We start from the raw sequence: 6,496 nt of genomic DNA on the forward strand, positions 1-6,496 counted from the left end.
ATCTTCTGTGTCTGTGTTAATTGGTTTCCCTTTTCTTTGTTGAAGAGGGTCTGTGCAATCCTTCTGCCTAGTCCGCCATCTTGCCCTGCCCAAAACTAGTTTTCTTAAGTAACCTTAACATATCCTCAGCCTCCAATTGCCATCAAGTCAACCTCTGACTTATCTCAATCTCGTGTATGTCAGAGTATAAATGTGTTTTCAAGTTTTCAGTGACTGATTTTTTGAACATACATTACCATGCTCTCTTCCAAGGTGACTCTAGGTAGACTTGATCCTGTAACTTTTCATTTTGTAGCTGAGTGTTTTACCAGTTTTCACCACCCAGGAACACTTTTCCTAGGCTGAAGTGCATGCATGACACCATGGCTCTTTTCTCAACTGACTTACTGAATATTATTTATAAATATTGTTCATCTTTTTCTTATTGATTTGAAGGCTATCCATGTGGCAATAAATACACTGGAAAGTGTTTGCTTAATGTTGTTGTTGTTGTTATGTGCCATCGAGTGGGGCCCGACTCATAGCCACCCCTCCTTGGGTTTCTGAGACAGTATCACTACAGAAGTAGATTGTCCCATCTTCCTTGCAAGGAGTGGCTGGTGGGTTTGAACCGCCAGCCCTCTGGGTAGCAGTCAAGTGCCTTAGGCACTATGCTACCAGAGCTCCCATTTGCTTAACAGCTTCAGTAAATACCACTGAGAAGTTAGCAGTCACAGGGTAGTGGGTGTGACCACCAAGACATTCTTAGTTATATGACCAGGTACAGAACTGAATCAAAATCATAGGATTGTTAGGCCTTGTAGTTTGGTGCAGTTAGTAAAATGTGCAAGGTCATGGGAAGCCCATGACAAATTGCCTCTCCCAACAAATGTAAATTAAAATAATATAAAAACTTCAAACAATTAACTATTTTTCATATTCACATACACATACAGATATACTTTCAAAAAATTATGTTTCAGGATATTTAAAGTATTTATGAAATTAAAAAGCAAAAGAGATAGATATCAAGACTTTAAGTATGGTATTTTTAATAGAGGTAATTATTTAAATTTGATTTTCTGAAAATTATATTTTATGAAATATTATAAAAATATATCTAAAATTCTGCTTTTAAATGTCCATGTTTTACCAAAGGGGGATAAATAGTATCACCCTTTGTGGTATGCATAATTCTAAAATGCCTCCCTTCCAACATTCCTGCTCCTCAGTTTACATGTTCTTTATAACGCCTGTCCCTTGAGTATCAGCAGGACCAGTAACTATGATAGATTCGTCTCCCATGATTATATTACCATACATGGTAAAAAGAATTTTACAGATATAATTAATATCCCCAACTATCTGAATTGGTATTAACCAAAGAAGAGATTATCCTGGGTGGGTCTAATATAATCAGATGAGACTAAAAGAAACAAAGAACAGCAGCACTCTCTGGCTGGCCTTAAAGAAACAAACTACCCTGAGTCCTACAGCCACAGTAAATTGAATTTTACACAATAACTTCAATAACATTGGAAAAAGATCCTGAACTTCAAGTGAGAACCCAACCCAGCCAATACCTTGATTTCAGAATTGGGAGACCCTAAACAGACAACTCAGTTGCCCCCTGGAAACACTTCTGACCTACAGAACTGTGAGACATTAAATTGATATAGTTTGAAGCCATTAAGTTTGCAACAACAGAAAACTAATACTCTCTTCATGCATATTGTGTCTAGAAGTACGCATCCAAAATTGATGAGCAATTACAATTTTTTACCTATAAAATGTGGATAACCACCTTACTTTGCAGGTTGTTAAAAGGATTACTTTGGAAATGCATGTGAGCTATGAGTAGAGTGCCTGGCACAGGACAAGTGGTCAATAAATAGCAGCTATGGTTATTGAACCAAGAACTTGTTAATGATCTGAGACAAATTTTAAAGCAACTCAGGACTTCTATATACAAAGATCATTAGTTAACTCTCACATCTTATAGTCCTGTTGTGGAACAAGCCACATGCTTTGCTAATAAATGTTGAAGCCTGCAGCTGACCTGATGAGGTAGAAGATCTTTCCAGCCACTTCTTGAATTTCTGCTAGTGTGATTCTGAGGACCTAGGAAGTGACAGCCTCATAACATGTACCACCTCAACATCGACATTAAAAAAGAAAGAAAGAAAGAAAGAAACTGTCCATAATAACAAAAGCAGATAGCACATCATACATATCACTAAACTTCTTACTGAGACAGTGGTGGAATAAAAAGAAAGAACCCTGGTTATTGCTCCTCAAAATGCCCATAACTGAATATTTTCCATGGCTTAGGGGTGTTGAGAACTTTAAAAAAGGACTATTCTTGACAAAGAAAATTAAATGTAGCATCTTGCCTCCACATATAAACCACAATCGTTCCTCTGTAACATTGTCATGGCCAAGTGTGGTGAGGAGTAGGACAATCTTTTTTTTTTTTTTTGTAGCATTCATAGAAAAATTCAAGCTTCAGGCTTTTCAAATGAGGAGTGGAAAATAATTGCAGTGACAGATAAACTGTCATTCATTGCTGTGGCTAAAAATTTTTCCTTGTGTGCAGAGGGGATGGACAGATAGATGATTTCCACCTCAGGCAATTCAAGGGAACAGGATTGCATTGTTTTCTATTGTATAAAGCTGGTTTCTTCCCCCGCCCACCCCATATATGTGAAGAGGGAGTTCTGGTAGCGTAGTGCCTAAGGCATTTGACTGCTAACCAGAAGGCTGTGGGTTCAAACCCACCAGCCACTCCTCAGAAGGAAGGTTGGGCAACCTACTTCCATAGTGATATGGCCTCAGAAACCCAGGGAGGGGTCACTATGAGTCAGGTGTGACTCCACGGCACATAACAACAACAACATATATGAAGAGATAATATGACCCCCAACCCACCTTTTTCTTCTGCAAGGATTATTGGCTTGTGCAAATACTAGTCACTAAAATTGAATAAAAATAAAATTGAATGGGGTACCCATATTTGTACCCATTCCAAAGAAAGGTGATCCCAAAAATTGTGGAAATTATTGTTCTATAATTAATATTATAATATTAATATTATTATCGCATGCAAGTAAGATCTTACTGAAGATTATTAAAAAATGGTTGCAGCAGTATATTGACAGAGAACTTCCAGAGGTGCAAGCTCAGAAGAGGATGTGGGACAAGGAATATCATAGCTGTTCTCAGATGGATTTTGGCTCAAGGCAAAGAATACCAGAAAGATGTCTACTTGTGTTTTATTGACTATGCAAAGGCATTTGATTGTGTGGATCATGACAAATTATGGATAACATTGAGAAGAATGGGAATTCCCAAACACTTGATTGCACTCATGAGGAACCTGTACCTTGACCAGGAGGCTATTGTTCGAATGGAACAAGGGGACATTGCATGGTTTAAAATCAGGAAGGGAGTGCATCAGGGTTGTATCCTTTCCCCATACTTATTCAATCTATATGCTGAGCAAATAATCTGAGAAGCTGAACTATATGAAGAAAAACATGGCATCAGGATTGGAGGAAGAATCATTAACAACCTGAGATATGCAGATGATACAACTTTGCTTGCTGAAAGTGAGGATGACTTGAGGCACTTACTAATGAAGGTTGAAGAACACAGTCTGAAGTATGGATTATGTCTCAATATAAAGAAAACAAAAATTCTCACAACTGGACCAATGAGCAGCATCACAATAAATGGAGAGAAGATTGAGGTTGTCAAAGAATTCACGTTGCTTGGTTCTACAATTGATGCCAATGGAAGCAGCAGTCAGGACATTAGACGATGTGTAGCATTGGGAAAGTCAACTGTGAAGGAACTGTTTCACGTTCCTGCTACTGAGGAGCAAGGTACTACTGAGGAGCAAGGATGTCTCTTTGAGGACTAAGGTGCACCTGACAGAAGCCGTGATATTTCCAATTGCCTTGTATGCATGTGAGAGCTGGACAATGAATAAGGAAGACCGAAGAAGAGTTGATGCTTTCGAGTTGTGGTGCTGGCTGGGAATGCTGCCAAAAGAACTAACAGATCTGTCCTGGAGGAAGTGCACCTGAAATGCTCCTTGGAAGCGAGATTGGCCAGCCTTCGTCTCACCTATTTTGGTCATGTTGTCAGAAGGGATTATTCCTTGGAGAAGGATGTCATGCTTGGTAGGGTGGACGGTGGACGAAAGAGGGGGAGGCCTTCAACAAGATGGATTGACACAGTGGCTGCAATGATGGGCTCAAGTATAGCAGGGATCTTGGAGCTGGCGCAGGATTGGGCAGTGTTTCGTTCTGCTGTGCATGGGGTCGCTATGAGTCGGAAATGACTCAACAGCACCTAACAACAACAATAACAAAATTGAATAGGGTGAGGAAGAGGCTATGGTGACTTTGGCGTACAAGTTTACTTTGTAAATACCCTTAGGAACTTGATGAGTCTGGGAGTTGAAAGAGAGTGTTTTATCCAAATTCTTTTAGAATTTCTTAACTTCTCCTATTCCAAACTTTAGAGAACTCTTTGATTTACCTTTCTTATTTGTGTATGTATGGAAAGGAATGAAGGTGAAGAAAGGTTTTGGTGGATTAAAAATGTATTTGTTTTTCAGTTTATGCTTATTATAATTCTTTAATTTCAAAAATTTCAGAAATGTCCCTAAATTCATGAACCTCTCCAGAATTCTCTAACCACTAGTACTTTTAGTAATTATATAACTTATTTGGAAGAGGGACACCTGCCCCTCCCACACATACACTAGGGACAGTGAGTAATAAATGCTATGTTTTTGAATTGGTGTCACATTTGTTTTCATTTGGATCTTGTTACCTTGATCTACAGAGAAAGAAAGCATTTCTGATTGAAGTAGCCAAAACTGAAATTTCCTTTCTTTTTTTTCTAACTATACTATATTCTATGGTATATACATAAAGTGAATACCCAACTGTGCAAATGACCATAAGTATGATGTGCTTTCTAGATGTTTTCTATGTGTGTGTATGTATTATATGTAGAAAGTACAACAGCTAACTTGAACCCCAGGAGAAAGGTTAACTACCCTCCCACACTGTTTTTTTCAGTGCTCTAAAAAGACAAATATCTCTTTGTTTTTCTCCTTTAATATCCAATTCCAGGCTCACTAGGGAAGAGAAGATTGGACTTCACAAAACTCACTTTGTCTCAGCTAAAGCTATAACACAAACAAGACATACAACAAACTTTTCATGTTTAATTTTCCCTTCATACTTCAGAAGACACCTGCCTGGGGCTCTTGCAGCTAATGGGCTGCAGAAGGTTCAGGTCATCGTTCACATTCAGTAGTTCCCATCTGATGTCCAGGCAAAGAGCAGTGATTCCAGAATAGTCCACATTGTCTGAGTCTGCTTACCACAGCAGCTTCTTTCAGGACTTGAAAGCTTCCCTACCACCCTTACCCTGCCTCCCACCCCCAACTTCTTTTAAGATGGAAAGAAATAGTGACCTTTGTGAGTTAGGCAATCCTACACCAAGGTGAATTCTTGATAACCAGCTCTGTTCCTCCTTATGCCTTGTAAACATGCTAATTAAAGGGAGCTTGTTTTTGAAGATCAAGGGAGAAAGAATTCTTAAGCCTGGGCCAACAATCACACCACAACTCTTTCCCTTCACTTCCTGAGTTTTTGCTAACTTACTTTGGAGGATCCTCAGAAGTGACAGTCTCAAAACACGTAATACTTGAACATTTACATTTTAAAAATTGCTTCTAATAACAAAAGCAAGACACCACAAGGAGCTACTTTTGCTACAGAAGAGTCCATGACCTGTCCTTTGCCCACAGGATAATTTAGTACTTTACGAACGACAGACTTTAAGTTCTCCTTCTCCAATACCCTCAATGGAAATCACACATTTTCAGAGAAATAAACTTGCCTCTCTTCTTCTTTTTTACTTTTATTGTTGTTAAAATATACACAGCAAAACATATATTCATTCAATTTACAAAGCACAGAAATAGAAAAAATATAGATGAATTTTATTTCTGAAATTGAAGAAATTTTTTTTAAAAAAATTGATAAATAAAATTCAGGTGGTATTAAAATAATATAATATTCTAATCAAGTGAAGTTCATGCCAATGTCTCCAAAATAGGAATTCTATTCACAAAATGCACAATATCTAACAGTCAAAGGAGGACCTTATATAAAACCATCACAAGGAATGTGAGAAAAACTTTTGACTACAATATTATTTTTCATTCAAATTTATTCCTTAAAACAAGAATAAAGTATACAAGTATAATATTGTATATATTATATAAGTGTAATATTACATATATTGGCCTAATGGATAAAGCATTAGACTGATAACCAAAAGGTCAGTGATTCAAACCCAACTGCCACTCCATAGAAGGATGATGGTGCAATCTATTTCCATAAAAATTTACAGCCTCGGAAACACAGTGGAGGTTGCTGTGAGTCGAGAGCAACTCAATGAAAGTGATTTTTTTTCTTTTTTTTTGCTGCAA

The sequence above is a fragment of the Orycteropus afer genome, unplaced genomic scaffold (genome assembly GCF_000298275.1).
Source record: "Orycteropus afer afer isolate SDZICR_OR568_19922 unplaced genomic scaffold, OryAfe1.0 scaffold00019, whole genome shotgun sequence".
In the NCBI taxonomy this organism is placed as follows: Eukaryota; Metazoa; Chordata; class Mammalia; order Tubulidentata; family Orycteropodidae; genus Orycteropus; species Orycteropus afer.